The following is an 18,785-nucleotide window of genomic DNA, read 5'->3' as shown; positions in this document are numbered from 1 at the left end:
CTGAGTTATCGTGACTCGGGATCCAGGGGGTGTGGTTAAGATGCTAAAATTTGACTTTACAATATGGAACTTTGATTAATTCTTTAATTGCCATGTCTCGTTGTACATGTTAAGTGTTGCTGTTGGATAGGGAGGGACCCCTTGTAAGGCGCTTTGAGCACGTTTAACAGATAGTGATCTATGCAAATGCTCCAGCTTTAAAAATGATTTCAAATTGATAGACTATATCATTGAATTTATCCGATTCCATCAGAAGCTGTTTAGATGCAATCTAAAGTTCACACTATTTAATTTTTCATTATTTATAATCTTTTGACATCATAAGGCTTTAAATGGTTCGAAGCGGTTTGTTTCTCTGATTTTGAGAGACATAGCAACTGATACCCAAAATAAGTTGTGTCAATGCATGACATAATCAGTCAGAAATATGAAAAGTTTGGATTTGATTTTTTTCATTTTCTGAAAGAATATTCTCCCCAGAGCATTTTAATCTTTATTTGAAGTAAATCGGGTGACTTTTAATGAAGTTATGGTCAGATGTATGGAAAAGGTATCCAGCAACTTTTTTTTTTCAACTGTCTTACATTTTCAACTTGACTAGCTGTAAAAATATTTAAAAGTGAAATTAAGCTTTGATATTTCCTGAAGATGTACAATAAGGGATGATTTAATCATTAATGACACGAACTTATTTTTGATAAAGTTGACCTTCTAACTAAACTAACTATCTTTTCACATTCCGACTGATTATGTCATTCACTGTAACATTTATTAAACAAAATGCCTTTTATCTGTGATACAAGTGAGAGCTACTTTCATTTCTCCACATTATTGGCCTAATTTCGTTCTTATTAGGTATTGTATTGTATTGTATTGTAATTGAATAAACTTTTAATATCTTAACTAACTTGACGTGAGCTTTTACATAGCGCAATATCCACTAAACGTGCTCAAAGTGCATTACAAGGGCCCCCTGACAAACAGCAACACATAACATGTAGATCGAGATATTGGAATGTTTTTCCAGACAGAAACAACGCTGTTATTGGGCAGGTACTCATTTTACATCTGAGTACTGTGAGAGAATGAGAGTAAAGAGCCTTTTCCAAGGACTCAACTACGCGCCGAACGAAGCTCGAACCCAGGAGCTTCCGGTCCGAAATCGACCCTAATACCACAAGACCACATAGCAGCACAGGTTTTATCTCTTTGGTGTGAAACGATTTAATCAGGAAATTATCTTTTATTCCCTTGGTGTGAAACGATTTAATCATGAAATTATCTTTTATTCCTTTGGTGTGAAACGATTTAATCAGGAATTTATCTTTTATTCCCTTGGTGTGAAACGAGTTAATCAGGAAAACAAATATTGACGGTCTTATAACCCACCTGCATTTACTATAAATAGAAAGAACTGAATTCATTAGGTCAAGACGTCACTATTTCAAACTGTTTGATTAATGCCACATGTGGTTGCAATGCTCTCGAAAACTTATAATATGTTCCATTAGTTATATATTTTAGGTAGCATTCTCAGCTTATATTCTTTGTTAATTATGTCAGTAAGTGTGTTTGTGTGTATGTCTGTGAGTGATTATGTGTCCATGTATGTGTGTGTGTGTGTGTGTGTCCGCGCGCACGCACCATTGTGTGTTTGTAGTAAAAGACCGAAATCAGAAATTTCTATATCAGCCCAACAAATTTCAATCCCAAAAATAATTGTATCATTAACACATGCGATAGGGAACAATAGTTTGATGTTAAAATACTGATTTGAATCCTCCTCCGGAGGACTATATATATATATATATTATATATATATAATATATATATATATATATATATATATATATATATTTGTGTGTGCTTCTAATAATAAAATAATCTTCTGATTTCAAAGTGATAGCATCTTATTTTCTTGCCTAAATAAATGCCGGTCATCAATAAGAATAATCCATCCTCGCAATTTTACGACCAGTAATAAAAAGAATCTGCTTATACAGCCAGCTGTTAAAATGATTATATGTCACCTATTCATTGTTAGGCCGGAACATACGAAGATGTCACGTCACGACTTCTGCTTTCCATCACTACCATATATATATTATATTATATATATATATATATATAATATAAATATATTTATATATAAATAATATAATTTATATAATTTATAATTATTATAGAGAGAGAGAGAGAGACAGAGACACACACACACACACACACACACACACACACAGAGAGAGAGAGAGAGAGAGAGAGAGAGAGAGAGAGAGAGAGAGAGATGCGGATGAACTCGAAGGAGAAGAGTCTCGTACCTCAAGTCTACAAAGCTGTAGGTTATTTGTCGTGATCTGGAAAAAAAAATATAAAATTCCCTTTATTCACCCCATAGGAGCAATTTGTCTTTATGGTCTATTCCAAGCAAGGGAAGACTGGAATAACCCAGGCGTCAGCCGCAATGCAATGCGCGCAATGCGCGCCGCAAACTGATCTAGAGCGAGGTGACTTGCTCAAGGCCACACAGTGCAGCGGATATTCGAACTCGGAGCCTTTCGGATACGAATCAAAGACCGTACCGCTTAGCTACCTGCTCACAAACACACCGTTAAGAGAAATTGACCAGAAAGATTTTCTGTTAAAAATATGTTGTTTTTCAGATTACGGCAGACAAGACATTGGTACTCATGAAGGAATTCTTTAACGAGTGTCAAACTATCTCAGTGTGTTTAAGTGGTAATTTGTTGAGACTGTTTTATACTGTCTACTCTTTTAATAATTTTGGATTTTGGACAGCCAACTAAAAGAGTTTTATAAAGTTCTTTGATTCTAATTCTACTTAAAATATTGATTATCAAATATGTCAGATGTCAAATACTTTAGGCTTCATTGCAGTTTCTGACGTTTTGGCAAGTTCAGTCATCTCATCTTTTTATCTTCTTTAACTAGGATAATGGCTTGTGCATGACATTATATATATATATATATATATATATATATATATATATATATATAATATATATATATATACAATATATATTTATATATATATTATATATATATATATATATATATATATATATATATATATATATAAACAAATGGTAATAAGTCCATTTAAAAAAAATCAAAACCGGACACAAATCGTCTACCCATCTAAAAGATTTCAACTCTTTATTGATCACTTTATGAAAGTGGTCAATAGATCTGCTTTTTTGTTTGTATGTTTTCTTCTTGCTTCAAAATGAATGCCATTCCAAACATCAACTAAACATTGATATCTTAATCGAATGATATTTCAATTAAACTTAAAATGTCAACATGAAAAAAGAAACATGTTTAACTATTCTACTGCGAAGTTGTTTTGTATTAAACACGGAATCGTCTAGTTCCTAATAGGTAGTATGGAGTAGATGTCACTGAGGTTTCTGTTATTGATTTTTGCCATCAGCGTTTATGAGTTAACTGTATTATTCAGACTATAAAAGTTCATGGTTACACATAGTTTTGTGTGTTGGTCCTTTATACTTCCGGATGGCAATGTTGTAAGCTTCTATCTATACTATCTGTACAGTTAAGTGAGAAGTACTCATAAACGTGGATAGCAAAAAACAACAACAAAGACCAGAATGACGTCAACCATCTATTCATTCTATCTATGTATTACCCAGACTATTAAAGTTCATGGGTACACATTTTTTGTGTGTTGGTCGGTTATGCTTCCGGATGGCAATGGTGTGAGCTCCTTAGCCAAGCGCATACAATCTATAGGTCGTAAACATTGGCTGTACTGACGTACTTTGATTAAGACACGTTAAAAGATTTGGCCAGAAAAATCGTCCTTCAACTGTCGGTCGATTAAAATGACCCTCATTTTGTCAAAAACTCTTAAACCTTGAATTCCTGAAGATATGAAGTACAAATTTTCCGGAGCTTGAGCTTTTGTATAGAGCAATATACACTAAACGTGTTCAAAGCGCTTTCCAAGGGGGTCCCTGTCAACAGCAACTCTTAGCAGATAGGGAGAGACATGACGCCTGTTAAGCGATATTACAAAAAAAATTTCGGACAGAGACAACGCTGTTAACGGCCAGTTACTCATTTACACCTGAGTACTGTGAGAGAATATGAGTAAAGAGCCTTTTCCTAGGATTCAACTATGCGCCGCTCGGGACTCGAACCCAGGACCTTCCGATTCAAAGGCGAGTATCATAAGACACTAGACCACATAGCGACACATTAGAGTAGCATTAATAATTTGATTCTTGACCATATTAGATGAGACGCGACGGTGAATGTGGATTACTGAAGGCGATGTAAAATAGATGAAATACGAATAATTTTATGTAACTTGTTCTATTGATGTTTCCTTTGTTAGTCTTTGTGGTCTGTCGAATATATATATATATATATATATATATATATATATATATATATATATATATATATATGTATATATATATATATATATATATATATATATATATATATATATATATATATTATATTATATTATATTATATTATATTAATTAACTATGAATTGAATTATAAAACTTCTTTGTAATGTAGAGTTGGTGTTTACAGTGGAGCATAACTTGATTCTTCTTGTTCAATTAGAGCTTTACGGCAATATTTGTGTCTGTTGAAATATCTTACTAATTAATAAACTTGATAAAATTCCTATTATTTACATAACATTCTGATGAAGAGAATTAGCCCCACTTATCTATGTCGGGTCAGATTTTAATTACGTACAAAATTTAATTTTGACACTTTTTCTTTAGCTTTCCCATATTCATGAATATTTATTCACCAAAGAGAAAGCTCGTTGATTCCCCCCCCCCCCCCTAACCTCTCTCTCTCTCTCTCTCTCTCTCTCTCTCTCTTATATATATATATATATATATATATATATATATATATATATATATATATAAATGTATTTGTTCTCACTTCCTTTTTTTACACATTCTCCAATAACGTTGTTTCGTCCAAAATTCCTGGAGCCATCAGGGTTGTCGTTTAGGGGTGTTTGGGGGGAATGTTGTTGTGTTTTGTCAATAGACGCCTTGGAAGGGGAATTTTAAGCTGATTTAAAAAAAAAATTTATAAATGATATTCTTATTTACTGTACATTTACGATGATATTTACAGTGCAGCCTATCTTGTTATTCATTTGAGCTTTATATCAAATTGTAGTGCATCAAAATAATGTTCCGTTAGTTGTAAAATCGTCTGGTCGGTAGGGGATCGGCTTTGGACGGTTGGGGAACGATGGAAAAGAATGTGGTCGGTAGGATAAAAATATATCACATATTATCTAACACCACTAGAACATGGATAATATTTCTTGTCAGTTGACAACCCAAACGTACCACCGTGTCATCAGATTTTGCGACATTGCTCTTTGAAAACAGTATTATTTATGGTGCTTGTTTTGGACATATTATTTCCCTTGTTCTCGTAAGGCGTGACAAGGCTCTTAGCGAACGGTAGGGGACGGAACGACTCCAGATGAAAAAAAGAGCTCAAGAGGAGGATTTTCTTAGGCTTGTTTAACTACTCCAATAGACAGTTTAACACTTGTGAACCGAAAAGTAACCATATATTTTTTTTCTAAAAAATACTTTAAGAGGTAATGTGATTGAAAATTGTACACAGTTGTACATAAGGGCATTTTTGCCTACCACAATAGCTCATGAGTGCGTTTTTGTCTTTGATCAGAGTGAGGCTTTTTATCATAACGTTAGTTGAGTTGTTACTTTCCTTAATAAGTTTGTGCCTACCGATCGTAAGTTAAATAGAATGAGAAGTGAGCAATTTTTCATTAACCCAGTCATTTCTAACACTTTCATCTCTTTGGACCGGCCCTTAAGTGTCTTTGACTCGAATACAAGTGATAAAGAAGTTCATTATATCGAGTATGTACACACACACTTTTATACTGTGCAAGTGACTTCCTTAGTCGTACCCGTGTGTGTGTGTGTGTGGGGGGGGGGGGGGGGGTTGTGATCATGTGGCAGAGATGCCGCCCACTTAGGGCAGCGTATCGTCAAGTCCTTGGAAAAGGCTCTTTACTCACATTTTATCACCGCATGTTAGGTAAGAGCCTTGTCTCTGTCGGAACAGATGGTAACACCGCCATCTCGTCTAAAGTGTTAAGTTTTGCTGTTTGCTTGGGTACCTTTTGTGGATTTTGCGTTATTTAAAATCGCAATGTAAAGAATTGTTAATGCAGTCTAGCCTCATCACATACTCAAAGTGGAGGTCTGAACGTTCGGCTTTTAAAACTACAATTAAATCTGAGAAGATACATTTAAAACAGTGCCAGACAAAGCAGAAAGAAAAGTACAAGAACAACCACGAAAAATCAGCCTGCTTCGAAGAGAGATTGAACCTCAGAGCTCCCAATTCATAAGCGTTTATGACGAATGCTAATGAGGTAGAAAGATATTTACTACTCCGGATCTATGAAACGCACTACTCTTAATGAAGGCATAATTTATTTAAATGGAGAGAAAACTAAAGTGTACAATGTCTTATACTCCTATAAAAGGGGATGGTACAAAGCACACAGAACGTTTCGGCTTTGGCCTTCCGCGGGGTACACACAAAACACATAGGTATTGACGAGAGAGCAAAAATTAATAATATTTTACATTTACTCAAGTCACAAGTTCTGAAGAAATATTTTTATGATAGTTTATGAGAAATGAACCCTGTAATGTTGAGCTTATTTTGCTGAAAAAGACATCTATAGAATTTACTTATTCCTCTTGAGTTAGCGGTTAAAAATATTTAATTTTATGCTGGATGAGTATGCTGCTGTTTCTGGGAAATCCGGAAGATGATCGGTATGGATAGAGTTAAATTTACAAAAATATATAATATTTACATCATTGATATAAGAATATCAAAAGAGAAATGTTAACACCATGATCAATCAACCAAAAGAGGAGATGAATGGGAGCTATAATTTAAGATAAGAATCATTGGAGTAAGAGCTTTGCACGTAGCTAAGTGGTCAAAAAGTCTCAATAGGGAATTACATTAGCGGAAGAGTAGCGTCCCTTGATTGGACGTCACACATAGTCTGTGACGTCACCGGCGAAAACGTTATTAGAGAGAGAACGTCATGTTGGTTGTGCGCATGCGTCTTTCGTCCTCGCAAACGAAAGATGCATGCGCACAACCAACATGACGTTCTCTCTCTAATAACTTTTCCGCCGGTGACGTCACAGAATATGGGTGACGTCCAATCAAGGGACGCTACTCTTCCGCTAATCTCATTCCCTGTACTGATACGTCAAAGAGTTTGGAGTTTGAGAGTCATTAATAAGTTCGGACGCCGTCTTAATCGATCGACGATTATCTTAAACTTTTCTTTTTGACCAAAAAGAATAGTATGTGATTTTTCATTACAGTGTAGAATTATCAGAGGATGTTATGAATCAAAAGAGAAAATCACCAGAAGACGGGAGAAGGCTAAAATGACATCGTCATTTCAAATTTGCTTCCGGCAGAGCACTCCAAAAATATTTAACAGATGATAGACAAAGTTCCACTTCTTGTTCTAATCCTATGAGGCCCCGGTTTACAGGAAGCAATTGCTACCCTTTGGATATCCCAAAATACTTTCGGCCCGATATAACAAATCAGATACCCAACAACGAGGGAAGAAAAAGTACCGACTGCACCTTTGCTTTTCACATTTGCATCCGGCACAGCACTCCAAAGCAAGTTGAAAGGAACATGGCTACGCTTTTGGAAACAGACAAAATGCCTTTTCATTTGATCCGATGTTTTATACTTCAAATTTTCGACGAATCGCGACGACTCCTAACTTTTCAAACATGTGTAAAACTAAGATATCAGGCAGGCTCTGAGTTTTAAAAATTGTGATAATTAGGTTGATTTTAAAATCATCAATGGGAATTGAAAAAAAAAGTTTTTGGCAAAAATGAAATAAAGGCATTTTGTCAATGTTTGACATGTGTTTACTTTAACCAATGTTATGGGACTATCCGCCTTAAAGTGCATTCTCATATTCATATTCGTGTTTTTATAAGACGTCTCATGTTTCAGGAGCTGTAAATCCTCGAGATTAAACTGTCAGTACCATCTTTTGAAAATAGTCCTGGTTGCAAGAATATAATTGTATGTCTGCAATCTCATTTTAGAAGGTATTTAAATTGGATTATATTTCAATAGACAAACTGTCTCTCAATATTCAACGCATTAAATTATAATGAACAGGAAATGGGGACTTGATTCACATATAAAAGAATATTTTTGGATTAGATGGATATATGTGGCCTACCGCTTCAAAGCGGTAATATGTAGGTGCTAGAAATTGAATTCATACGAATATTATATTCATATTCACGAATATGAAACTTTGGATCTAAATTCATTATAGTGGAGAATAAATACAGTATCTTCAATCGCAAAAAAAGAAGAAAATAACCCCACCCCCTCACACAAAAAAGACAAAGTAAAAAAAAAAAAAGGAGCTAAAAATTCATATTACTTATCCTTTAGATTTTAAATTCAGTCCTTCAGTTTTTGGGTCCAATTCATTAAGATATAACACCGTTTTCAAAATTGACTGTCGGGGTGACAAGTTGAAGTATAATAGCAAAAAAACTACTTAAACTGTCTTAATACTACTAACGTTGTTTCACCCGATATTTGTCGTTCATACTATGATTATCAAAGGGATAAATGTTGTTTGCAATATATATATATATATATATATATATATATATATATATATATATATATAACATCAATTTCAAATAACAATAAATGAGTTAGAAACATTTCCTGTTTATTACTTACTAATAATTCAACTAGATTTTGTTCGTTATGAAAAGAAAAGAATACCTTTCGTAAATGTATGCGTTATACAGGTCATTTATCTTATTTCACATTTTATTAAACTCGATCGACTCCCGCATGAATGAACACACCCACACAAACAAACAGTGACACACACAAAACAAAAACTCTCATACAACATTAAAAGATGATTTCATAGCCATTAACGTCAAACCAATGAATTTCATATTAATGTCTTTGTTACTGATCATGATTTATTAAAATGTATAAATTGTTTTTGTACGATCGTGATTTAAAATAAACCCCCATAAAAATAAGAATTACTATTGTCAATTTAAACCAAAACCAAAATACAAAAACAAACCAACAATTGAAATTTCTTAAATGTGCTATTGATACGGTCACGTAACCCATTCGGTATGAAAACGTGATGAACCTTTCATATCTTCCAGGGGTCCCGATAGCTCCATTGATAGAACACTCGTTTCACGCACAAAGAGACTTACATCGATCCCGGGTGAAGTGGATTTTTTTTTTCCTGATCCTCCTGTCTACTTGTAGTGATATGGTAACTGGGTTTGTTGGATTTGGAGGAAAGTACTTTGCTATAGACTATCGTCGTATCGAAAGGGTGACAAGCAACTGTCCCTTTCCCATCGGCTCTATAGGCATATGTGACTAGTTTTTTCCCCCCGTATCTTATAATAATTCCACTGTTTTGCTGAAACGTTGCAATGCCATGGTCTTCAGGGCAAGAATATTTAGTCATGGATTCCTGATAAATGTTTTTAATTTATGAAACTTTCCTTCAAGAAATCATCTTTTAAAATGGTCTGTTTATTTATTTTTATTGTTGTTTTGTATTTTATAAAAGGACAGTAAAATATTCAAAAGCCGGTGTGATGTTAGAAATTGGTTGACCTGATACGAATGCGGGGTGAAATTCTCTCTAGTCTACTTCAGTTCTTCCCGCTCTTTTAGCCCCGTTTAATCCAGAGATATGCTTTTCACTCTCTCGTTTCATACAACATAAAAATAGATTTTTAAAACTCAAAACAAATGAATACATGCTATTTATAATGTTGTTCAGCAAAACAAGCTCTAAAGCACATAACTGTAACAAAAATATTTCTTCATGTTTTATGTTGCACAAAATAATTCGGAATAAGAAACATGTGGATCGCTGCATCGTAACGGATGTGACTATTTTCCTATTGTTGGTAAGGAGAAGGTTAAAAAAATATAACTCTCCCATCATATTCCTTCTTTTGGTGTTATGACAACTATACACGCTACTACACTCCGAAAAGTTTTTCATTTCCCCCACAAATCAACCCCAAAAATACTATAGACCGGTCTACTCTTTATTTGCACGACCATCACCATTCCTTGTTTAAGCCTTTTCTGTTTGGATGCATCAAATGTTTGTTCTCCTTTACGTGTGGTTGAAAATTGGCGTTTTTGGAAGGCGGGAGCATGCAAATCATAGTACGGAGCATAAACGTGATATATTTAAAGATGAAGGATAAGGTGGAAAAAAATCCCCTTATGCCATTCACATTTTAGGACGGATAGTTCAAATTTCTATTTATATTAGATATGTATATTGTTGTACCACTGACAAATCAAATCTTTTGCATTTTGGCCGGATTTTTTTCATTTCAAACCCGCCGTCTAAAGACAAAACGGGTTGCATTTCTGAAAAAAGGCAGCAAATTTTACAGGAAAAATAGAAAGAGAGAAAGAGAGAGAGAGAGAGAGAGAAAGAGAGAGAGAGAGAGAGAGAGAGAGAGAGAGAGAGAGAGAGGGAGGGAGAGAGAGAGATTACATAAGACTTAAGAAGGTATGCGTTTGCATGTTTTCAGATACAATTACAATTGCAGCAGCTTTTAATGGTTCTCACACTACTATGTTATGACGATCGACCCAATCAGCGAAGTCAGGTCCGCATTCGTGCACCGTCGCGAACCCGCCCGGTAGCACCGTCACAACACACCGTTCAACTATATGCTCTGCCGTTTCGGGTTCTTGCCCACATCGGGTACATGGAGGACAGGTGGAAAGTCCCCGACCGAAGCCGATTCGCAGCCACCCAGTGTCTCCTCTTACTGGTATCGAAGCCTGGCCACTTCTCACCAAGCTTAGAGGAGTGTATGTCCCCCCCCCCCCCCCCCCACGAGGGCTTGAATTCGTCCAAGCCGACTTTCATCTCGTATATGCATCGCTCTGTCCGTAGTCAGGGAAGCTGCCGGGACTTATTTCGGCTCTCTCATTGATCTTATTTAGTCAGTTTATCGTAATCGTCCCCTCCGTATATCGGAAGGGGGGGGGGGGTGGATTGCTGTCATTATCGGGCCACATTCTCTAGGCGTTGTTGCCAGCGTTCCTGACACTATGTGCATTGACTTGCAAAGTTTTACATCTACCTTCTCAACGTTTCTGCTTCTACCCCACACTGGAGCGCAATACTCCGCGGTGGAATAGCATAGTGCCAGTACGGACGTTCTCAGGAGTGCTTGGTTAGCGCCCCAAGTCGATCTCGCCAGCTTCCTCCGAAGACTGTTGCGTTTCTCTGTCTTCCGGGCAACTCCTTCGAGATGCACCCGGTTGGTAAGGCTGCGGTCCAGCGTCACCCCTAAGTAATTTGAATGCGGCTCATATGGGAGTGACTGGTCCCCGACGAGGACGTTCAGTTTGCGGGTGTGCCATGCACTGCATAGTTGGAATGCAGTGGCCACGGCTTTTGGAGTGTTCATCTTCAGGTACCACTTGTCGAAGTAGGATTTGAGTCTTGTGGCGTCCTCGCTGATTACGCTCTCGAGACGGGTCCACACTTTACTTTGAGTAACGAGTGCCCAGTCGTCCGCGTATCCCAGCCTCAGGGAGGAAGTGTTCGGCATGTCGCTAATGTAAACGTTAAGAAAAGTGAGTGGAGCAGGCACTTATGTTGGTAACAACAAGATATGAAGTGAATAGAAAAGTGCCAGAAGACAATAGAGAATAAAAATTTTTTTGCGGCGGTGGTGGGGTTTGAACCTGCGACCTTATTGGTACGACAACTCCGCCTGGCAGGTGAGAGCGTGGCTCTACCGTGTGAGCTATCCACGAACACAAAAATATTCGTTTCAAACTCAAAGTCATTACTAGATCCCTCTCTCACCCACTTCTTGAGACCACCGATTCGTTCGTACACCACCATCGCGAATAATTTTGACCAGCAGTTAAGCTTAATAGCCAATATTCTCAACACAAACATATAACATAGAAACGATTGAGACATTGAGTATGCTCCGGTGTATGGGGTGAATTTTTAATTCAGAAAAGTGAGTGGAGCAGGCACTTATGTTGGTAACAACAAGATATGAAGTGAATAGAAAAGTGCCAGAAGACAATAGAGAATAAAAATTTTTTCGCGGCGGTGGTGGGGTTTGAACCTGCGACCTTATTGGTACGACAACTCCGCCTGGCAGGTGAGAGCGTGGCTCTACCGTGTGAGCTATCCACGAACACAAAAATATTCGTTTCAAACTCAAAGTCATTACTAGATCCCTCTCTCACCCACTTCTTGAGACCACCGATTCGTTCGTACACCACCATCGCGAATAATTTTGACCAGCAGTTAAGCTTAATAGCCAATATTCTCAACACAAACATATAACATAGAAACGATTGAGACATTGAGTATGCTCCGGTGTATGGGGTGAATTTTTAATTCAGAAAAGTGAGTGGAGCAGGCACTTATGTTGGTAACAACAAGATATGAAGTGAATAGAAAAGTGCCAGAAGACAATAGAGAATAAAAATTTTTTTTCGCGGCGGTGGTGGGGTTTGAACCTGCGACCTTATTGGTACGACAACTCCGCCTGGCAGGTGAGAGCGTGGCTCTACCGTGTGAGCTATCCACGAACACAAAAATATTCGTTTCAAACTCAAAGTCATTACTAGATCCCTCTCTCACCCACTTCTTGAGACCACCGATTCGTTCGTACACCACCATCGCGAATAATTTTGACCAGCAGTTAAGCTTAATAGCCAATATTCTCAACACAAACATATAACATAGAAACGATTGAGACATTGAGTATGCTCCGGTGTATGGGGTGAATTTTTAATTCAGAAAAGTGAGTGGAGCAGGCACTTATGTTGGTAACAACAAGATATGAAGTGAATAGAAAAGTGCCAGAAGACAATAGAGAATAAAAATTTTTTCGCGGCGGTGGTGGGGTTTGAACCTGCGACCTTATTGGTACGACAACTCCGCCTGGCAGGTGAGAGCGTGGCTCTACCGTGTGAGCTATCCACGAACACAAAAATATTCGTTTCAAACTCAAAGTCATTACTAGATCCCTCTCTCACCCACTTCTTGAGACCACCGATTCGTTCGTACACCACCATCGCGAATAATTTTGACCAGCAGTTAAGCTTAATAGCCAATATTCTCAACACAAACATATAACATAGAAACGATTGAGACATTGAGTATGCTCCGGTGTATGGGGTGAATTTTTAATTCAGAAAAGTGAGTGGAGCAGGCACTTATGTTGGTAACAACAAGATATGAAGTGAATAGAAAAGTGCCAGAAGACAATAGAGAATAAAAATTTTTTCGCGGCGGTGGTGGGGTTTGAACCTGCGACCTTATTGGTACGACAACTCCGCCTGGCAGGTGAGAGCGTGGCTCTACCGTGTGAGCTATCCACGAACACAAAAATATTCGTTTCAAACTCAAAGTCATTACTAGATCCCTCTCTCACCCACTTCTTGAGACCACCGATTCGTTCGTACACCACCATCGCGAATAATTTTGACCAGCAGTTAAGCTTAATAGCCAATATTCTCAACACAAACATATACATAGAAACGATTGAGACATTGAGTATGCTCCGGTGTATGGGGTGAATTTTTAATTCAGAAAAGTGAGTGGAGCAGGCACTTATGTTGGTAACAACAAGATATGAAGTGAATAGAAAAGTGCCAGAAGACAATAGAGAATAAAAATTTTTTCGCGGCGGTGGTGGGGTTTGAACCTGCGACCTTATTGGTACGACAACTCCGCCTGGCAGGTGAGAGCGTGGCTCTACCGTGTGAGCTATCCACGAACACAAAAATATTCGTTTCAAACTCAAAGTCATTACTAGATCCCTCTCTCACCCACTTCTTGAGACCACCGATTCGTTCGTACACCACCATCGCGAATAATTTTGACCAGCAGTTAAGCTTAATAGCCATATTCTCAACACAAACATATAACATAGAAACGATTGAGACATTGAGTATGCTCCGGTGTATGGGGTGAATTTTTAATTCAGAAAAGTGAGTGGAGCAGGCACTTATGTTGGTAACAACAAGATATGAAGTGAATAGAAAAGTGCCAGAAGACAATAGAGAATAAAAATTTTTTCGCGGCGGTGGTGGGGTTTGAACCTGCGACTTATTGGTACGACAACTCCGCCTGGCAGGTGAGAGCGTGGCTCTACCGTGTGAGCTATCCACGAACACAAAATATTTCGTTTCAAACTCAAAGTCATTACTAGATCCCTCTCTCACCCACTTCTTGAGACCACGATTCGTTCGTACACCACCATCGCGAAATTTTGACCAGCAGTTAAGCTTATAGCATATTCTCAACACAAACATATAACATAGAAACGATTGAGACATTGAGTATGCTCCGGTGTATGGGGTGAATTTTTAATTCAAAAGTGAGTGGAGCAGCACTTATGTTGGTAACAACAAGATATGAAGTGAATAGAAAAGTGCCAGAAGACAATAGAGAATAAAAATTTTTTCGCGGCGGTGGTGGGTTTGAACCTGCGACCTTATTGGTACGACAACTCCGCCTGGCAGGTGAGAGCGTGGCTCTACCGTGTGAGCTATCCACGAACACAAAAATATTCGTTTCAAACTCAAAGTCATTACTAGATCCCTCTCTCACCCACTTCTTGAGACCACGATTCGTTCGTACACCACCATCGCGAATAATTTTGACCAGCAGTTAAGCTTAATAGCCAATATTCTCACACAAACATATAACATAGAAACGATTGAGACATTGAGTATGCTCCGGTGTATGGGGTGAATTTTTAATTCAGAAAAGTGAGTGGAGCAGGCACTTATGTTGTAACAACAAGATGAAGTGAATAGAAAGTGCCAGAAGACAATAGAGAATAAAAATTTTTTTTCGCGGCGGTGGTGGGGTTTGAACCTGCGACCTTATTGGTACGACAACTCCGCTGGCAGGTGAGAGCGTGGCTCTACCGTGTGAGCTATCCACGAACACAAAAATATTCGTTTCAAACTCAAAGTCATTACTAGATCCCTCTCTCACCCACTTCTTGAGACCACCGATTCGTTCGTACACCACCATCGCGAATAATTTTGACCAGCAGTTAAGCTTAATAGCCAATATTCTCAACACAAACATATAACATAGAAACGATTGAGACATTGAGTATGCTCCGGTGTATGGGGTGAATTTTTAATTCAGAAAAGTGAGTGGAGCAGGCACTTATGTTGGTAACAACAAGATATGAAGTGAATAGAAAAGTGCCAGAAGACAATAGAGAATAAAAATTTTTTCGCGGCGGTGGTGGGGTTTAACCTGACTTATTGTACGACAACTCCGCTGGCAGTAGCGTGTCTACCGTGTGACTATCCACGAACCAAATATTCGTTTCAAACTCAAAGTCATTACTAGATCCTCTCTCAACCACTTCTTGAGACCACCGATTCTTCGTACACACTCGCGAATAATTTTGACCAGCATTATAGCTTAATAGCCAATATTCTCACACAAACATATAACATAGAAACGATTGAGACATTGAGTATGCTCCGGTGTATGGGGGAATTTTTAATTCAGAAAAGTGAGTGGAGCAGCACTTATGTTGGTAACAACAGATGAAGTGAATAGAAAGTGCCAGAAGACATAGAGAATAAAATTTTCGCGGCGGTGTGGGTTGAACCTCACTTATGTAACAACTCGCCTGGCTTATTCTCTATTGTGCTATCTGCACTTTATTCTTTCAACTCAATCATTCTGTTGTTACCAACATAAGTGCCTGCTCCACCATCCTTTTCTGAATTTAAAAATTCACCCATACACCGAGCAACCATGTCTCAATCGTTTCTATGTTATATTTTGTTGAAAATATGGCTATTAAGCTTAACTGCTGGTACAAAAATTATTCGCGATGGTGGAGTACGAAACGAATTCGGGTGGTCTCAGAAGAATCGTGGAGTGAGAGGATCTAGTAATACTTTTGAGTTTGAAACGAATATTTTGTGTTCGTGGATAGACTCACACGTAGAGCCCGCTCTCACCTGCCAGGCGATTTGTCGTACCATAAGGTCGCAGGTTCAAACCCCACCACGCCGCGAAAAAAATTTTTATTCTCTATTGTCTTCTGCACTTTTCTATTCACTTCATATCTTTTGTTACCAACATAAGTGCCTGCTCCACTCACTTTTCTGAATTAAAATTACCCCATCAGGCATACTCAAGTTCTCAATCGTTTTATGTTATATTTTGTGTAGTAAGTTGGCTATTGCTTAACGCTGGTCAATTTCGCGTGGTGTGTACAAGATCGTGGTCCAGAGTGGGTGAGAGGGATTGTATGACTTTGGTTTGACGATATTTGTGTTCGTGGTGTACGGTGAGCACGCTTACTGCAGCGAGTGTGTACTAGGTGCAGGTTCAACCCCCGCGAAAAATTTTATTCTTATTCTTCGCACTTCTTCCTTATTTTGTTACAATAGTGCTGTCCACTCCTTTTGAATAAATTCACCATAACGGAGTATGTCCATCGTTTTATGTTATTGTGTGTGGATATGCTTTAGTAGTGCAATTTTCGCGATGGGGTGTACGAACGAACGTGTAAGAGTGGTGAGGAGGATTAGTATGACTTGAGTTGAAACGATTTTTGTTCGGGATGCTCACGGTAGAGCCGTTACTGCAGGAGTGTCGTCATAAGTCGAGGTTCAACCCACGCCGCGAAAAATTTTTCTCTATTGTTCTGCCTTTTTCCTTCTTCTTGTGTTACATAGTGCTGCTCCATCACTTCGATTAAATCTCGCCAGGCGGAGTTGTCGTACCAATAAGGTCGCAGGTTCAAACCCCACCACCGCCGCGAAAAAATTTTTATTCTCTATTGTCTTCTGGCACTTTTCTATTCACTTCATATCTTGTTGTTACCAACATAAGTGCCTGCTCCACTCACTTTTCTGAATTAAAAATTCACCCATAACCGGAGCATACTCAATGTCTCAATCGTTTCTATGTTATATGTTTGTGTTGAGAATATTGGCTATTAAGCTTAACTGCTGGTCAAAATTATTCGCGATGGTGGTGTACGAACGAATCGGTGGTCTCAAGAAGTGGGTGAGGAGAGGGATCTAGTAATGACTTTGAGTTTGAAACGAATATTTTTGTGTTCGTGGATAGCTCACACGGTAGAGCCACGCTCTCACCTGCCAGGCGGAGTTGTCGTACCAATAAGGTCGCAGGTTCAAACCCCACCACCGCCGCGAAAAAATTTTTATTCTCTATTGTCTTCTGGCACTTTTCTATTCACTTCATATCTTGTTGTTACCAACATAAGTGCCTGCTCCACTCACTTTTCTGAATTAAAAATTCACCCCATACACCGGAGCATACTCAATGTCTCAATCGTTTCTATGTTATATGTTTGTGTTGAGAATATTGGCTATTAAGCTTAACTGCTGGTCAAAATTATTCGCGATGGTGGTGTACGAACGAATCGGTGGTCTCAAGAAGTGGGTGAGAGAGGGATCTAGTAATGACTTTGAGTTTGAAACGAATATTTTTGTGTTCGTGGATAGCTCACACGGTAGAGCCACGCTCTCACCTGCCAGGCGGAGTTGTCGTACCAATAAGGTCGCAGGTTCAAACCCCACCACCGCCGCGAAAAAATTTTTATTCTCTATTGTCTTCTGGCACTTTTCTATTCACTTCATATCTTAATGTAAACGTTAAACAACATTGGCGCTAGTACCGAACCCTGAGGGACCCCAATCTTCAATTTCCTTACTTTACTCGTAGCGTCTCTCAGCGCGACGTGGAATTGTCTTTCCCCTAAGATTGAAGAGAACAACTTCAAAGTCTTTTTGCATCTTATGATCTTTGCAAGTTTGAGCATTAACCCTTTGCACCAGACCGTATCGTACGCCGCTGATAGGTCTATAAATACAGCACCTGTTTGCTGTTTCCTCTCAAACCCTCCTTCAATATGCTCTGTAAGGGCAATGACCTCTTCCGTGGTGCACCTTCCTTCCCTGAAGCCCGCCTGCTCGGGTGGCAGGGCAGCGTCTAGGACCAGCCCCCATCGTTTTGATAGAACTCGCTCCAACAATTTGTAATGACAGCTCAGTAGAGATATGGGTCTGTAACTGTTGGTCTCCTTTGCCGGTTTCCCGGGCTTCAGAATGGCAACTATCTTTGCGTGCTTCCACACTTGTGGGAGCTTTCCTTTTGCAAGGACGTCAGACATTTCCTCTGCCAGCCAGGCCCGTGCCCTTGGGCCCAGATGCGTCACCATATCGGGATATACGCAGTCTATCCCTGCTGCTTTGCTGTTCTTTACATCGCTAATGGCTGCACCCACTTCTCGGGTACTGAACGGGGATGTCCATTCCGATTCCTCCGCGTGTCCAATATCGTACGGTACGGTACGCCTTGTGGACACCGCGCTCAAAAGCAAGATTAGGGACCCGTTTGCTACGGTTCTTTATATTCTTGGCAATTGTGTCTGCCTCACATTCTGGTGCAGTCTTCGCGTAATTCCGGTCCGGATCCAATTTCTTTATCAGACGCCAAGCGTGGCGGCTAGAGTGTGTAAAGTCAAGACTTTCAATGGTCTCCTGCCACCGTTGCTTTCTCTTTTCTGCCAGAGACTGAAGTAGTCTATCGGCTACGTCCTGGGA

Source organism: Berghia stephanieae, chromosome 3 (genome assembly GCF_034508935.2).
Source record: "Berghia stephanieae isolate SIO BIC M18660-M18661 chromosome 3, UCSD_Bste_1.3, whole genome shotgun sequence".
Lineage (NCBI taxonomy): Eukaryota > Metazoa > Mollusca > Gastropoda > Nudibranchia > Aeolidiidae > Berghia > Berghia stephanieae.
Note: the sequence above shows the minus strand (reverse complement) of the source record.